At 46.6% G+C, this 18,398-nt stretch overlaps 1 long non-coding RNA gene across 5 annotated transcripts in view; it reads right to left on the minus strand.

Moving 5' to 3' along the window:
- LOC121277077 overlaps positions 1 to 18,398 on the minus strand; it is an 82,575-nt gene that overhangs the window by 25,118 nt on the left and 39,059 nt on the right. The window contains exon 1 of one of the 5 annotated variants that reach the window (XR_005942804.1): positions 1,901 to 1,942. The exons of 2 other annotated variants lie outside the window; for them this stretch is intronic. This is a non-coding gene — a long non-coding RNA (uncharacterized LOC121277077). 2 more of the 5 variants (XR_005942800.1, XR_005942801.1) reach the window with 2 other exon arrangements.

The raw sequence follows: 18,398 nt of genomic DNA on the forward strand, positions 1-18,398 counted from the left end.
ACGACCATGGGGCAGTGGTTGAGATGAATGGCATGGATGCATTTAAAGGGAAGCCAGATAAACACATGAAGGAGAAAGCGATGGGGATGTGGTAATATGTTGAGATGAAATAATGTGGGAGGAACCTCCTATAGAACATAAACACTAACCTCAGTGATTTCCACCCTCCATCTCAATTCTTTGTGCTCCCTCTCCCCTGGGTTCACAGCCATCTTATCCTCCCTCAGCCTCTCCCTTACGTAAACTCCCCAATCCGTGTTTACAGCCACCCCATGACCTTGGTCACATGGTCCAGCTGCTCCCATTGTATAAATCATAGGTAAGGACATTTCCGATCACTTCTTTGTATCACTCTTCACACACATTCCCTACCCCATGTCACTCCGCCCTTCCCCTACCCTCCCAATCTCATCTCTTTCTATGACTATTACTGGGCAAAAAAACTCTCTCCCAATTCACTTACCACTGCACTTTCAAATCCAGCTCTAACCTTTCACCATCATGACATTCATGACATTTCTGCAGCTCCCAATCTGCTCAAACGTACCCACCATGTGAAACCATGAATTTCTCTCTCTCACGCTGGCCATTCCCCCGATATGAGCCACATCTCCACTCCCTTAAGTCCAAAGGATGCAGACTTGAACAGATGTGACTGTCAACTGGTTCAACCATACAATGCCAGATCTGGTTGAACCACATAAAGTCCTGTTCTCAACAACTATCACTGCTCTCTATAGAGGGATCATCCTGGAATGTGAAGAAAACCCCAGCTTTGCCATCTGAAAGCCCTTAGCCCATCTCCTTCCACCATCATTTCCAATGACTGCAAGGAGCATTTTGTCATAAAAATTAGGCCATCTGATTCGCTCCCTGTGCTGCTTCCTTCCTTTCCCTAGTCCACTGGACCAAACCTCTTCGAAAGATCCTCCCTGCCCTAGTCCTGCATTCTCAATTTTCTCTAGTTTCGCTACAATGTCCCCGCTTGCCCTCTCTGAGCTCATCTTCTCCACAATACATCCTGCTCTGTCCGCCTTTTTTGCACTAAACTGCTGACCATCCACCATCCCCTGCTGGTTTTCCTGTCAGCCGATATTGTCAACATTCTCTCTCTTCCAATGCTGTGCACCGCCCCTTTAAATCTGCTATCATCACCCCTCTCCTCAAAAAAATGACCCCAAGGTCTTTGAAAACTACCACCTCAGCTCCAACCTCCCTTTCCTCTTCAAAATTCTTGAACTGTTGTCGCCTCCCAGATCTCTGCCCATCCATTCTGAAACTCCATGTTAGAATCATTCCAACCAGACTCCCCCCCACTCACCCAACCCCCTCCCCCCACCCCCCACCCCCCCCCCCCAACACCCCCACTCCCCTCACACTTGCCACAGTGCTGAAATGGTTCTTATCAAAGTCACATTTGACAACCCATTTGATTATGGTAAAGGTAAGCTATCCCTCCTTGTTGTTCTTGACTTGTCTGCAGCTTTTGACAGGTTATCACTTGCAATGGCTTCTCTTTATCCTCCTGCAACATTGTCTCTGGCTTCCACCAAAGATCCCTCCTATTTCTCACCTACACCCTGCCCCTTGGCAACACCGCTCAAAAATACAGCATCAGTTTCCACATGTACACTGATAAGACCCAGCTCTAACTGACTGCCACCATGCTCAACCTCCCCACAGTCTCTAAATTATCAGACTGCTTATTTGACATCCAGGGGTTGTGTAGCAATCTGATGAGTAATATACCTTTAAGACGAATGTTGTAATGGAAGATCACATGATCGTGATATCCAATAGCAGTGTAGCATGGGGTACCTCTGTAGTCAGTAGTCTTGAGTTAGATAAAAAAAAAACTGCGGATGCTGGAAATCCAAAACAAAAACAAAAACAGAATTACCTGGAAAAACTCAGCAGGTCTGGCAGCATCGGCGGAGAAGAAAAGAGTTGACGTTTCGAGTCCTCATGACCCTTCGACAGAACTTGAGTTCGAGTCCAAGAAAGAGTTGAAATATAAGCTGGTTTAAGGTGTGTGTGTGGGGGGCGGAGAGAGAGAGAGAGAGAGAGGTGGAGTGGGGGTGTGGTTGTAGGGACAAACAAGCAGTGATAGAAGCAGATCATCAAAAGATGTCAACAACAATAGTACAAAAGAACACATAGGTGTTAAAGTTAAAGTTGGTGATATTATCTAAACGAATGTGCTAATTAAGAATGGATGGTAGGGCACTCAAGGTATAGCTCTAGTGGGGGTGGGGAGAGCATAAAAGATGTTTTTTTTTATAATAGAAATAGGTGGGAAAAGGAAAATCTATATAATTTATTGAAAAAAAAAGAAAAGGAAGGGGGAAACAGAAAGGGGGTGGGGATGGGGGAGGGAGCTCATGACCTAAAGTTGTTGAATTCAATATTCGGTCCGGATGGCTGTAAAGTGCCTAGTCGGAAGATGAGGTATTGTTCCTCCAGTTTGCGTTGGGCTTCACTGGAACAATGCAACAAGCCAAGGACAGACATGTGGGCAAGAGAGCAGGGTGGAGTGTTAAAATGGCAAGCGACAGGGAGGTTTGGGTCATTCTTGCAGACAGACCACAGGTGTTTTGCAAAGCGGTCGTCCAGTTTACGTTTGGTCTCTCCAATGTAGAGGAGACCACATTGGGAGCAACGAATGCAGTAGACTAAGTTGGGGGAAATGCAAGTGAAATGCTGCTTCATTTGAAAGGAGTGTTTGGGTCCTTGGACGGTGAGGAGAGAGGAAGTGAAGGGGCAGGTGTTGCATCTTTTGTGTGGGCATGGGGTGGTGCCATAGGAGGGGGTTGAGGAGTAGGGGGTGATGGAGGAGTGGACCAGGGTGTCCCGGAGGGAGGGATCCCTACGGAATGCCGATAGGGGGGGTGAAGGGAAGATGTGTTTGGTGGTGGCATCATGCTGGAGTTGGCGGAAATGGCGGAGGATGATCCTTTGAATGCGGAGGCTGGTGGGGTGATAAGTGAGGACAAGGGGGACCCTATCATGTTTCTGGGAGGGAGGAGAAGGCGTGAGGGCGGATGGGCGGGAGATGGGCCGGACACGGTTGAGGGCCCTGTCAACGACCGTGGGTGGAAAACCTCGGTTAAGGAAGAAGGAGGACACGTCAGAGGAACTGTTTTTGAAGGTAGCATCATCGGAACAGATGCGACGCATTGGAGAGACCAAATGTAAACTGGGCGACCGCTTTGCAGAACACCTGCGGTCTGTCCGCAAGAATGACCCAAACCTCCCTGTCGCTTGCCATTTTAACACTCCACCCTGCTCTCTTGCCCACATGTCTGTCCTTGACTTGTTGCATTGTTCCAGTGAAGCCCAATGCAAACTGGAGGAACAACACCTCATCTTCCGACTAGGCACTTTGCAACCATCCGGACTGAATATTGAATTCAACAACTTTAGGTCGTGAGCTCCCTCCCCCATCCCCACCCCCTTTCTGTTTCCCCCTTCCTTTTCTTTTTTTTTCCAATAAATTATATAGATTTTCCTTTTCCCACCTATTTCCATTATAAAAAAAAACATCTTTTATGCTCTCCCCACCCCCACTAGAGCTATACCTTGAGTGCCCTACCATCCATTCTTAATTAGCACATTCGTTTAGATAATATCACCAACTTTAACTTTAACACCTATGTGTTCTTTTGTACTATTGTTGTTGACATCTTTTGATGATCTGCTTCTATCACTGCTTGTTTATCCCTACAACCATACCCCCACTCCACCTCTCTCTCTCTCTCTCTCTCTCTCTCTCTCCGCCCCCCACACACACCTTAAACCAGCTTATATTTCAACTCTTTCTTGGACTCGAACTCAAGTTCTGTCGAAGAGTCATGAGGACCCGAAACGTCAACTCTTTTCTTCTCCGCCGATGCTGCCAGATCTGCTGAGTTTTTCCAGGTAATTCTGTTTTTGTTTTAGTCTTGAGTTAGAGTCCGAAGTGAAAAGACAGGGTCATGGTTCTAAGTACATAAGTGTAGCTGCTGAGTTCCTTTTGTAAATAAACAAAGTGTGTTTCTTCTAAGAATGATCCACTGACCTTCCCTGTCTTGTTACCAACTCAGTCACCCCAAAACAAGCATGCAGTCCGGATCCTTTAGCCCCAACAAACCTGGGTACGGGATCCAACAAACTGGTGATGAGAGTAAAAAGCAAGAAAAGAAACAACAGGTCGAGAAAAAGCAAGAAAGAACGAAGGAAATCAAAAGAATCGAAATTGGGCCGTGCCTCGCACATAGTTGCGAGTAAAGAAACATTTCCGTCCTGATTGTTGAAGCAATCCCCTCAGAGTATGCTGTAATTTGGACCTCTCAATCCAGCCTCGGACAATTGGCCTCAGTATGTTGAACGCCTCGCGTTCTTCTTCCAGGCAAATGACATTGCCGGGGAGGAGAAGAAGCACGTGATCCTCTTATCCACGTGTGGGAGTAAGACATATGGATTAATTCGGAATTTGTAGGCATCTAGTGCCCCAAATTGGAAAAGTTTTGATGACTTAGTGAACCTTGTAAAAAATCATTACCAGCCAAAGCCCTCAGTGATGATGCAATGGTTTAAATTTAACTTGAGGAATAGAGCCGTGGGGGAGACAGTTGCTTGTTATGTGGCAAGTCTGAAATAATTAACAAAATATTGCGAGTTTGGTACATCTATCAATGGTATGCTTAGAGATTGTTTGGTATGTGGTATAAATGAAGATGTGATTCCGAAGAGATTATTATTTGAAACAAATTTGAATTTTCAAAAGACATTGGAAATTGTTCTGGCAATGGAAGGTGCAGTGCAGGACTCGAAAGCCAAACCCCTTGTAAAATGGCACAGTTCTCCATGTTGGGCGGGGAGCTTTGGCCAAAAAGAATGCGAAAGCACAAGGCTTTGCTCAGAATCGGGAAGCAGCCACCACTGGCAGACAAATTAAAAGAGATACCTTAGCAGCTAAAACATGGCATAATGGTAACAGAAGTGGAAGCAGAAAACCTTGTAATGAGCCACAGTTTAAAACAATCAGATGGTTTTTTTTCTGTCAATGAAACGGACACCTCATGAGATATTGTAAAGATTGAATCAGGAAGACTTTCAAACAAAAGCAAAAACCCAATGAGATCTAAAGCGTTGAAAAGCCTGAAGTAATAGATTCAGATGATTATTCGTTGTCTAACTTAAAGGTAGGAAGAACAGAACCTATCTGTGTAACCATGAGAGTGAATGAGAGTCCTATCAGAATGGAAGTGGATACAGGAGCTTCCACTACGGTGATAGGTGAGCATACTTTTAAAAACCTGATTCATGGGGAGCGCAAACTAAATTTAGAAGAAACAGATGCTAAATTGAAAATTCACATGGGAGAAGACATACAAGTCAAGGGCATAAGTAAAGTCACAGTGCACTACGGAGGTCAAACTGTGAGATTACCCTTGATGGTGGTAGCAGGCGGAAGTCCAAGCATACTAGGATGAAACTGGCTGAGGGAAATCAACCTTGATTTGCCACAGAGATTCCAAAAGAAAAATGAAACCTGCCGAAAGACCTTCACACACGACCAGTTTCCCTCCTGTCTAAGTATGTACCTCTGGAAAAGTATGAAGAGAAACAAAAAGAGTTCTGCACTTCTCTAAATAAAGTGAAGAGTTGGCAGAGAAGACATGACAATGCTTGATTTTCCAGGGGACAGTATGCTAATGCAAAAAAGAGATGGAAAAGCTGAAAAATCAGCTACGTGAAGCCAAAGAGGCTTTTGAAGGCAAAAATCGCAGAATTTTCTAAGAAGCAAACAGATGATGAAATCCTGGAAAGCTCAACCATTAAATTCACTCAAGCCGAGCTTACATCTGAGATTAGGCTGGCCAATATGGAAGTCGAAAGGAAGGTCGAGAATAAAGTCAGTGTCACAAAGAAGAATGCCCGTCAAAAGAAGACATAGAAACACAATTAATACCATTTTTCTTGGCAGCTTATGAGTACACTTTCATTCATAGACCTTGAAGTCAAATTGCAAATGCTGGTGCATTTAATTGTTTGCCCATGCAAATAAACGATGAGAATGTTCCAATTCCTCAAGAATTCATTCTACTATTGAGCTTCCTGGATTCATCACCGATATGTGCTAGAAAGATTAGAGATTGGACAAGAGGAGACCCAGTCTTCTCCAGAGTACAAGAACAAGTTCTTCACGGTTGGTCACAGAACAGAGATCTGATGAAATGAAACTGTATTTTCAGGGAAGATACAAAATAACCAGCCAGAAAGGTATCTTATTGTGGGGAATACGAGTGATTGTTCCTCCAAAAGGACGAAAGGCATTGTTGTCTGAACTTCACAGTGCACATCCAGGAATTTCCCAAATGAAGGCAATAGCACACAGCTATCTATGGTGCTGTGGGATGGATGGAGCATTAGAGAACTTAGTGAAAAGTTGTATGCAGTGTGAGCAAGTGCAAAAGTTACCTTCAGCTGCTCCATTACACCTTTGGGAGTGGCCATGATGGCCATGGGTGCTTTTGGGCTATATGGGACCTTTTATGGGAACAATGTTTCTATTTATCGTCAATGCTCACTCAAAATGGATGGACATGTATGAAGTGAAGTCGCCAACATCTTCTTCTGCTACAATTAACAAGCTATGTCAAAGTTTTGCAATCAGTGGACTACAGAAATGGTCGTATCAGACAATGGAATGATATTATGAGTGCTGAGTTTCACCAATTTATCAGCCTCAGTGGTATTACTCATGTAAAAACTTCAACGTGCCACCCTTCTTCAAATGGACTGGATGAGAGAGTGGTCCAGACGTTCAAATCTGGTATGAAGAAATTGTTTGGAGGCTCAATAACAAATAAATTAGCACGTTTTATTTTCCATTTTAGGACCACCCCTCATATAACAACAGGTGTCACACCTGTGGAATTGTTGATGGAGCGCCATCTCTGATCGAGATTGAGCCTAATTATGCCAACTTGCGGGGGAAGGTGGAAAGAAGGGTCAGGGAAGTCAGAAAATGGGACACAGCTGGTGCAGTCATGACAGGACGTTTAAGGTAGGAGAGAAGGTATATGTGAAGAATTTTAGAGAAGGACCAACATGGTTGTTTGGTGAAATAAGCATAATAACTGCATCTCTTTCCCACCAGGAGAAAGTGGAAGATCAAGTCATATGGAGACATGTGGATCATATAAGAAAAGGAGAAACAAAATACCCAGAAATGATTCCACCAGTGTTTGTGACTGAGTCAATGTCTCCTGTTGAAAGAACTCAACTGAGTATAGTTGTGTCTGAAGGGTCGATTGTACTTGAAAGAGTTGAGGAAATAGATTTGCAGGTACCTACTAAGAACCTGATGCTCAGACAACCACAGTGAGGGAGGTTCCAGATAAAATGTCAGAAGCTGTAGAGCTGAGAAGTTCTACACGCATAAGGAAACCCCCAGAAAGACTGACTTAAAGTACTCAACTGTGTGAAGAGTTTGATATTTTGAGAAAAATTGTAAATTGTATTTCTGAGTAAAGGGGAAGGGATGTAGTAATCTGATGTCTAATATAACTTAAAGATGAATGTTGCAATGGAATATCACATGACCTTGGTATCCAACAGCAGAGCAGCGTGGGCTACCTCTGTAGTCAGTGGTCTTGAGTTAGAGTCTCAAGTGCAAAGATAGAGTTTTGAGTTGTAAGCACAAAAAATGTAGCTGATGAGTTCCTTTTGTAAATAAATAGAATGTGTTTCTTTCTAAGAATGATCTACTGATCTTCTCTGTCTATACTACCAACTCGGTCACCCCAAAACAAGCGTGCAACCTGGATCCTTTCGCCCCAACAAACCAGGGTACAGGATCCAAGCTAAAAGCAAAATACTGCGGATGCCGGAAATCTGAAACAAAACAAAAATAGCTGGAAAAACTCAGCAGGTCTGACAGCATCTGCGGAGAGGAACACAGTTGAAGTTTCGAGTCTGTATGACTCTTCATCAGAACTAAGGAAATAGAGAAATGAGGTGAAATATAAGCTGGTTGAAGGAGAGTGGGACAGGTGGAGCTGGATAGAGGGCCAGTGATAGGTGGAGGCAAAGGAGAGATTGCCAAAGATGTCATTGACAAAAGGACAAAGGGGTGTTGACGGTGGTGATATTATCTAAGGAATTTGCTAATGGGCACATTAAACATCATGAACTCTCTCCTCCATCCCCACCCCCTTTCCGATCCCCATTTTTCCAATAATTTATAATTTAAAAAATAAATATTTTTCTTTTCCCACCTATTTTTAAATTAATTTCGATCTATTGTTTTATCTCCACCTTTTAGCCCATTTCGATCCCTTCCCCTCACCCCACCCCCACAGGGCCATCTGCCACTTGCTTGTCCTGCTTGCTACCCTTAACGTCCCCATTATCACATTCCTTAGATGATATCACCATCGTCAACACCCCTTTGTCCTTTTGTCTATGACATCTTTGGCAATCTTTTCTTTGCCTCCACCTATCACTGGCCCTCTATCCAGCTCCACCTGTCCTACCCCCCTTCAACCAGCTTACATTTCACCTCATTTCTCTATTTCCTTAGTTCTGATGAAGAGTCACGCAGACTCGAAACGTCAACTGTGTTCCTCTCCGCAGATGCTGCTGAGTTTTTCCAGCTATTTTTGTTTTGGTACAGGATCCAACAGGTTATTTAGCCCAGTTTGCTAGATGGCTAGCGTGTGGTTCAGAATAATGCCAACAGTGTGGGTTTGATTCCTGTTCTGGCTGAGGCAGACTTGGGTCCAGCTTCCTTACCCCGCCCTGAGAGAGGGCACACCACCACTGACAAAAAACTGCTAAGAAAACAGCTCAGAATGGGACATCAGCAGACAATGAGTCAAGGACCTGTCAGCAGCAGGGCACACATGGAATAGAATGGAATCCAACGCCCACTCCAGGATAATTGAAAATATTCTCCAATTAAATCCAGGGAAGATTGATGTCATTGCCTTGGCCCCATTGCCAACGCTCCTCCTTTAACATCAGTTCCATATGTCTCTCAGGCAACTATCTGAGGCTGAATTTGCAAGTCTGGTGACATTTTTAATCCCGGGATTTTCCAGTCACATATCTGCTCCATCACTAAGACTGTTTGTTTCCATTTCTGTAACATTGCCCAACTCCACCCCTGTCTCATCACACCTGCTACTGAACACCTCATCCACACCTTTGTTACCTCAAGTGACTAGTCCTGGCCAGCCTCCCACTCCTGTCCTCCATAAACTTGAAGTCATCCAAAACTCTGCTGCCCATGTGTTAACTCAAACAAAGTCCCACTCACCCATCACCCCTGTGCCAGTTAAGTAACAACTTGATTTTAAAATACACATTCTTGTCTTCAGAAACCTCTATGGCCTCACCTCTCCCTATCAGTGTAATCTCTTCCGACCCTACAAATCTCCGAGGTATCTACGCTCATCTAATTCTGGTCTCTTGAGCATCACTGATTTGAATTGCTCCATCAGCCTTCAGCCAGTGAGGCCCTATAAGCTCTGGCATTCCTCCTTGAATCTCTCCGTCTTTCTTGCTCTCTTATCTCCTTCATAATGCTCCTTAAAGCCTTCCTCATTACCCTGGTTTTCGATCATCTGCCCTCATGTCACCTTCTGAGGCTCAGTGTCAAATTTTATTCTTTAATGCTCCTGTAAAATGCCACGGGACATTTTAACATGTTAAAGGAGCCATATAAATGCAAAATGTTGTTGTTTCCCACCTTTTTATTTTTTCCATGATGTTCTGAAACTCTTCTTTTTAATAGTATGCATTTATTCTGCACTCTCCTTTCTACAAATAGCTTGCATCTCTTTCTGGCCCCCACCTACTCTTGCTTCCTGCACTTTGAACTTTCTTGAACTCTCTGCTCCTAAATTCCTTTATGGACTTTAGGCCCTTCATGTCATTCTTAGAGATGTGGGGCATTACTGGTAAAGCCAGCATTTGTTACCCCTGAATTGACACAACTGAGTGGCTTAGAGGGCAGTTAAGAATCAAACACATTACTCTGCGTCTGGACTCATATGGAGGCCAAATTGGCAGATTTCTTTCTCTGTGCATTAGTGAACCTTTCAGTGGGTCTTCATGACAATTGATGATAGTTTCATGGTCACCATTATTGAGACTGGCTTTCAATCCCTATTTTTAAAAAAATAATTGATTTTAAGCTCCACCAGCTGCCACAGTGAGATTTGAACTCATGCCCCCAGTGTATTGGTTTGGAACTCTATGTTACTAGTCCAGTGACATTACCACTGCACACTGTCTCCCCTTTTCATAGACCAGTGAATGCCCAATCCACCCAACCACCATATTTTTTTCTAGTCTTTATAAAATGTCACTCAACTTAAGGACCTGGGAGGCAACAAAGCCTCTGGGACTCTCAGTGCAATTCTGGGATGATTCTGCTCTAAGTGTGGTAGCTGGCGGGATAAAGGACATTTTACCCACTGACAGCAATGGTGGGTTTTCGCATCATATCATCCCAATCCCGCCTCATTAATCACACGTTCTTAGGAAACTCGCCGTTTCACTGGCAGGCGGCCTTCATTTCGCCCGCCATGCCATCACCTTGTCGCTTCCTCACGCTGGGCGCCATATTTAAAGTGCAGCCACATGCACACTTCTCATTGCTTCCAGCCCATGACTGCTGCACAGAAGGCGTGGTCCCATAAGGCAAGAAGACTGCAGCACCTGATCAGTGACCATCCCTGCTATGCCTTCTGGACACAGTTGGAGCCCACCGCGATGTCCTCTACCCTTGCTCTGGCTGCAGGAGACCCATCAGTGTCACCACCCTGGCTTGGGAGGTGGTGGGAGTGGTGGTCAGTGCCAACACTGCATACAGGTTGGCCATCCAGTGCAGAAAGAGGATGAATGATCTCATCCATGATAAGGCAACCATCTCATTGCTCTAAACTCACACACGCAGAAGGCCATCACACATTCACTGCCAGCTCAAGGGACATCACCACTCAATCTCTCACGCACACTCTCACATCTCCATCAGGCTTCATCTCCTCTGGAGGCTGCCCCCTCAGCCCTCAACATCTTGAGGCTACTTGCACAGTCAACATGTGTCCCCACACACACCCTGGGATAGCCCCCTTCACCAGTAACTCCCCCGCCCTGCAGCCTCTTCCCTTGCCTGAGGCCACTTCATCCCCTTCCTCAAGCAAGCCATAGCCCTGCAGCCATTGGAAAGCTACCCCCGCCTTACGGATGGTCTCGTAAGTAGAGACTTGCCTGTGAGGCCCCTCTAAGAGTGACGTGGTGCTGTCTGTGAAGCCTGGTGCTGATGAGCATGGGTGCTGCCTGTACCAAAATAGACAAACAAGCCTCAAAGTCCCAAGCAAAGTGTAGCTCGCCAGCTGAATGTCGCTTATGTTCAGTTGTGAAACATGTCAGCATGCAATCACGCCAACGTGCCTGAATATTCAGCATGGTGGGATGATTCTGGTAAGCAAGGCTTATAATAATGATATGCAGATGTATTACAATGAAGTTCCCAATGTCTGGTGGGGGGAAACAGCGCCCACCTTTGATGGGTGGAGAGGACGATTACAAGCTGGTTTCACGATGTTGTGAAACCGATTTTTGGCCTTCCCTCCATATTGTCCGCTCGCACCCGCCATGTCGCCCGACGCCAGCAGGCACAGAAAATTCTGCCATCAGCCTGGAGTATAAAAGTTTTCACTAGATTTTGCTGGATTTTTAAATGCAATTTGCCACAAATCATTGGTTTATAAAATAGTGTGCTGCCCACAAAACTGACCATACCCCCAGATCAAAATAGTCACAGTGACGAATTTCTGCTAACTACCCATTTTTGCAAACCTTCAAGGCAATTCTTAAAAATAAGCATTTTTTGGGGTGCACAGACATTAAAGGTACTTTTATCTTTTTTGAATTTATTCAACAAATGGCTACAACACACAAATGCAATTTGTCAATAGTTCTTTTTTAATCCTTTTAAAATCAGGTTACATATAAGCGGTGTACCAGGTGGATTAAATTTAATTATTAATTATTTTTGTGATGGGTCCATTCTCAGCTATATTAGTAAAACTGCACCAGGTTACTGCTCATATTTTTAATGCAATTTTTTAAATAAAGAATGGCGTTCCAAACCACTGCCCAGTTGAACGAATTAATGGTAAATTTTACATTTGGTGGAATATATATTTGTTTGAGTAGAAAGTTGAGCAAAAAGCACTTGGTTAAACTTGCAAAATTTAAGCTAAATTGGCCCCCAGATTGGCAACCCTGCATAAAGTAAGAACTCTTGACCATAACGTCCACTACTCTATCAAGTCTCTTATTACTTGCGCATTTCTCACTGAATTTCTAATCTCCCTTCCTTCAGCTATCTCATGTTTTTTTAGTGCCTTGTAATCCATTTGATGGTCTTGTCTGGACTCATGACTTTCCCCATGGATGGACAGTGCTGCAAACTTATTGGTGAGGATAATATCTCCTGGGCATTCCTGCTCCTCTTGCCTTTCCCTGCAGGGCCCCTTGGATAGTCACCACTTCTTCGTCTACCAAAGCCAGCTCTCCATCTGTTAGTAAGATGACCACTCTTTCAAACTCAAATTCCAAAGCCTTCTCTCTTTCTCTAACCTGCCAGATTTTCTTCTACTCCACCACAGTTTCTGAGATCTTGAACTCAAGTAACTTCAGTTGGTTACATTTCCTGCAGATGCGATGGTTTAAGTTATCTCTAAGTTTTCACATCCTGCAGGAACCCACAAATCTCTGTCCTTTACTGTGCTACTAAACATCAATTAATTTTTCATTTAAATTCTTTATCTACCTAAATTTCCATTAGCCTACTTTTGGTCCTCCTTGCCCCTCTGCTGTGAATACTAAATTTCGATTTTGGAAGTATCGTCCTCACTCTCTATATGTTGGGTTGCACACTCAAGCTGCTGTGTTGTCACTCCTAACGCCACATTTGGTCAGGAACCAGTTTCAATTATCAATCAACCCAAATACAGAACAGAATTATAGAATGGTTACAGCACAGGAGGAGGACTTTTGACACATCGGATGAAGTTTTCCATGCCGGCTGATGTCGGTCATGCTCGGGGGTGTGAACGGACAACACGGCGAGGAAGGCCAGAGGTCAGTTTCACGATGTTGTGAAACCAGTTTGCAATCGTCCGCTCTGCCTGTCGATGGTGGGCCGCGTTTCCTGTCGTCGGACGTAGGGCAACTCATTGTAACACATCTGCATATCTAGAGAAGGCCACCCCTCTTGCTCATCCACCCACATCGGCGTGACTGCGCGCTGATGTCTTTTGCGGCAGCACACACAAGGCGTGCACTTGGCAGGCTGCGCTTTTTGAGGGGAACTCGGAGGTGAGTGCGCAGTAACGTTTCACAGTGCTTGTGAAGGTCGCCTGTTGGACTTCAAGGTTGAGGTGTGTTGGGGGTGGGCAAGAGCTGCCCTGCAGTTGAGGTGCGTTGGGGGGTGTGGGGTGGGGGGAGGGCTGCCCTGTGATTGATGATACTGCACAAGCATTTGTGGCACTGGGGGAAGGGAAGCGACCACACATTATGGAAACATTGTATAAAGTGACCATTTCTCAGCAGCTGAGACAGTTCAGGCACAGCCACGTTTTCATACGTGGATTCAGGCCTGTTGTTTATCTGCCCTCTCAAGCAATGCAGAGGCATGAAAGTGCCACCAAGTGCTCCAGAGCTTTTTACTCCTCAGGCACAGACTGCAAACTGATGGACGTTTTAGTGGACTGCAGAACAGTTGGATGACTGGGCAAATTGTACAATCTTCTTGCTAAAGCTGGCCATGGAACAGTCACTGGTGGAGGCGCTCACATCCCCTTGTAATATCATCATTTAGCTTTGGACCAGTCTCCCCCATGTTCAGGCTAACAGTGCAGTCTTGCACTGTGCGTTAGGAGAATGCCTGCATCTGAGCTGAGAGCACAGCATGCAGTCCAGTGGGCAAAGCTGCCGCCAATTTGTCAGTGGAATGGGACGGAGGTGGGTGGGCTTTCTGGAAGCCATGCAGTTCACTAAATTCTGGCCGTCCAAGTGGTGGCCAGCACCCTCCAGGATGCATGAAGGGGCATTCAGCCTTAACCAAGAGAGGTTAATCAAGCTAACCCACACGTCTCTATCTTTCCTCTAGCAGAACAAGTATATCAGGAGCACAGAGCCTGGTGAACTAGCTGTATACCTTGTGGCATACAGAGAGAGAAGACGACAGAGAAGTGGGTCACAGAGACGCCTGGCTGCGCAGAGAGAGGAGCAGAACCCTGAGGAGGAAGGGGGGCTGAAACGCCACAGCCCCTAGTCACACCCAGGGTCTATAGACGCCACCTTTCATTTCTGCAGATGACCGAGACTATGCATGTCTAGGGAACTGGTTGGTCACATCTGCCAACTACTACAGGATTGGTGCCATGGGGACATGGAGAGCATCCACTGCCAGTGGCCGTGAAAGTGAGAGCGGCGCTCAATTTCTACGCCTGTGGCTACTTTCCGGGCTCCACAGGTGACCTCTGTGGGATTTCACAAGCCTCCACCCACAAATCCATCCATGATGTCATGGATGCCCATCATTGCGAGGGCACACAACTTTGTGCATTTTGCCTGGGACCAGGGTAGCCAGGATTCAAGAGCGATTGGATTTGCCTAGATCTTGAGTTTCCCACAGGCGCAGGGTGCCATCAACTGCACTCACGTGGCGCTCAGATCTCTGGAGCAACACATAGTCAACTATGTCAACCACAAGGGCTTCCATTCATTGAATGCGCAACTGATGTGCAACAACCACAAATGCATCCTGCAGGTCTGCGCATGGTTTCCAGGGACACTCCACGTTCTCAGACTCCAATGTTCTCAGATAGTCACAGATCCTTGATGTCTTCCAGGGTCCACAGAGGCTGCAGGGATGGCTTCTCAGGGAGAAAGGCTACCCACAGAGGCCGTGGCTGATGACATCCGTGCAGTGGCCTCAGATTGTAGCAGAGCGACGCCATAATGAGGCTCATGCTGTAGCTCGCAACTTGGTGGAGCAAACCATTGGGTTGCTGAAAATGGGGTTCCAGTGTCTGTGCCGGTCTGGTGGAGCCTTGCAATACAGTCCACAGAGGGTGTCACACATTGTCATTGCCTGCTGCACCCTTTACAACCTGGTGCGGCAACGTTGGGAGGAGCTGGCTGAGGAGGAGATGGAGGGGCTGGATGTCTCCTCTGATGAGGAGGATACCACTGTGGATGAGTGTGAAGAGGTCCTTGAAGGTGACGATGATGACAATGAGGCCCTTGCACTGGCCAGATGAGGCAGGCGTGCTCGGGAAGCTCTCCTAGCTGCTAGGAGATGTGGAGGATGATTACGACATGCAGTGAGGAGTCTCCTTAGATTCTCACATTGTATCTATGAACATTTAACTCCAGTCTGGCTTACGATGGTACGCATACCCGCTGTGAGAATGCTTCTGTCATGGAGATGCAGTGGAGGCCCTAATAGTCACTCAATTGCAGGAGGAAGATGACGACATGTAGTGAGGACACTCCATCGATCTTCACATAGCCTCTGAGAATGTCTGACTCCTGTCTGGCCGAGGGAGCTTGCCTGTGCTCTATCATCAGGATCACATCATGCAGACGCAGCCATGAAACTTTAAAAACATCTTCTCCTTTGTCTGTCTTCAGCACCTGAGCCCTTCAGGAGCACAGTGTCACTGGTCACAGATGCTGAAGAGATAGGGGCCAAACACACCTTAAAGATGATGAGAGCAGTCAGAGAGAATGACGGAACCCAGTGACGCCTGCCCACGATATTCTGCCAGCAATGACAAGCACCATCGAGGTGCAGGCATCACTAATATGTCCAGGGAGTTTGAGGCTGGACCATCACTGTGGTCTGAAGGGTGCGCAAAGCACAGGGAAGTGGCCCTGGACTGAGACACCTGCCTTCATCTTGTGCAGAAATGTTTCACACCTGAGTGACAAGAACACTGGTCATCAGAACAAGGAGCCCTAGGCAGTGAGACATTGTTGAGAGTTTATTTACAATAGTGAACATTTTGTACACGTGGTTACACCTGTGCCCAGGTTGTGCAACTACATCTTTTTAACCTTCCTAACCTTATTGCTATGTCTTGGTGCTCCCCGGACATCCATAATGGAGGTGGAGGCAGCCTGCTGGCTGCTACGCCCTGTCTGTGATGACCTTGGTGGGCATCCTCTGGAGGGCTGAGACCTGGAGGGCCCTGGCTGCTTTCAGGGCCCTGCTGTGTGGCAGCGGCATCCTCCTTGGCCTGTGGAGCTGGAGCTGCTGGGGTCACAGGAAGAGAGGATTCAGATAGGCTGCGCACTCCTGGAGTCGTCTGGGTTGATGGCTCCAGGGTTTACACCTGCAAATGGTCCTCCCTGTGTGTGTCCAAGGGCCCCTGGCTGACCCCTTTAGGGGAAGGAGAAGCTGTAGTGAGATCGAGCTGTCCTTCTCCCCTCTCACACACACGCTGTTGGAGGCCAACTATGGTGTCAGCGCTGGAGTTCAGCCCAGTCAGCAATGCAGGAGTGACGTCCTGGACCAAGGTCTCCATAGTGGCTGCCATCTGACCAGTGTTGACCATAGTGCATTGGTATGCTGATGCTATAACCTCAGCCTGAAGGTGGACAGACTCCTTCATTGTGCCTTGCAATCTGAGGAGTGCAGTGGACATCCCTTCCTGATGGTCCCAAGTTTGCCTTTGCAGCCCCAGCAACTGTGACATGACCAAGTCCAGAGGCTCGTCATCTGACTCGGACTCAGCAAATTCCTGGATTCCAACAGTCCTTCGATTGCTGAGGACCTGGGAAGTCTCTGCTGTAGCCTGCTGTGGATCAGAAAGTGCTATGTGCTCATCAGATTGTCATCCCGAGGCTACTGTAAAGCTAATTCCCACAAAGGTGTGTGTCTCTGCACTGGTGGAGGCTGTAGGTGAGCGTTGTGATGGGACTTCAAGGAAGGTGCCTTCAGATTCCTCTTCAGAGATTTTTTCGGGGCTTGATTGGAGGCCCTGGGTCCTGGACTCTGTCGGCTGTTTCCCAGATGTGCCTGCGAAAGCGAGGAGAGGTAATTAGTGCATGGCAGTGACCTGTGAAACAGGACACATCACTCACAGCATGGTTGTCTGATGGATGTTGCACTGCTGGATCCTCACATGGTAGAGCACTGCTGACCTCACCTTCAGCACAGGAATGGTCCAGATCCTCACCGGCCAGCTGGATGGCTCTGTTTACAAAGTCCGTGAGGACCCTGATTTCAGGCATTCCTCTATCAGTGTGTGACCTCTCCTTGTTGTTGAATGCCAGATTGTCCTGCACAAATAGATATAGAAAGAGTGTAAGCAGGACACCTGCAAGGCTGGATGATAATTATGCCTGGCATGTGTGGGAGGTGAATGGTCCCATGGACGGGATGAGGACAATGAAGGTGAGTGTGAGAGAGTGAATGGTGATGTCCCTTGATCAGGCTGTTAGTGAGGGCCCTGTGGATGTGTGATGGGTTTGTGAGTGCTTGAGTTGAGAGTGATGAGAAGAGTGACTTACCCTGGCGGAAAGGAGGAGATCATTCATCCTTCTGTGGCACTGGGTGGCTGTCCACTTTTGAAGGGAGTTGGCGCTGACCACCGTTGCCACCACCTCCCAAGCTGGACTGAAGATGCCGCTGCCCTTCCTTGGCCAGAGCGTGGGTAAAAAACATCACGGCGGGCCTCCATGGTGTCCAAAAGATGCTCGAGGGGCAGGTCACTAAACTTGGAGGTTGCAGTCTTTTTGCCTTTTGGGGCTATCCTGTCTTCTGTGCAGTGGTCCTGGGCTGGAAGCACTGAGAGGTTGGCGCGCTGCTGCAGTTTACATGTGATGCTCAGCGTGATGAAGCGGCGAGGTGATGGCATAGTGGGTCAAATGACAGCCTGCCTGCTATCAAAACGGCACATTTCCCACAAATGCATAATTAATCAGGCGGGTTTGGGACAATATGGCATGAGAAAATGACATTTTCCTCGCACTAGTGCAAATCTGGGACGATTCCGCCCATTGTATCTATGCTGGCTGTCTTAATTCAGCTCGTCCCACTCCCTGACAGTTTTCCCATAGCCCTTCAAATCACTTTCTCCTCAGGTGCTTACCCAATTTCTTTTGAAAAGTCACAATGAAATCTGCCTCTGCCACATCTCAGGAAGTGCATTCCAGATCCTAATCACTTGCTGCATTGAAAAAAGTATTTCCCTCATGACGTCTTTGGTTCTTTTGCCATTTACCTTAAATCTGTGCTCTCTGGCTCTTGACCCTCCTGCCAATGGGAACAGCTAATTTCTCCTTGTACACTCTGTTGAGACCCTTCATGATTTGGAACA

This window comes from Carcharodon carcharias, chromosome 4 (genome assembly GCF_017639515.1).
Source record: "Carcharodon carcharias isolate sCarCar2 chromosome 4, sCarCar2.pri, whole genome shotgun sequence".
NCBI lineage: Eukaryota > Metazoa > Chordata > Chondrichthyes > Lamniformes > Lamnidae > Carcharodon > Carcharodon carcharias.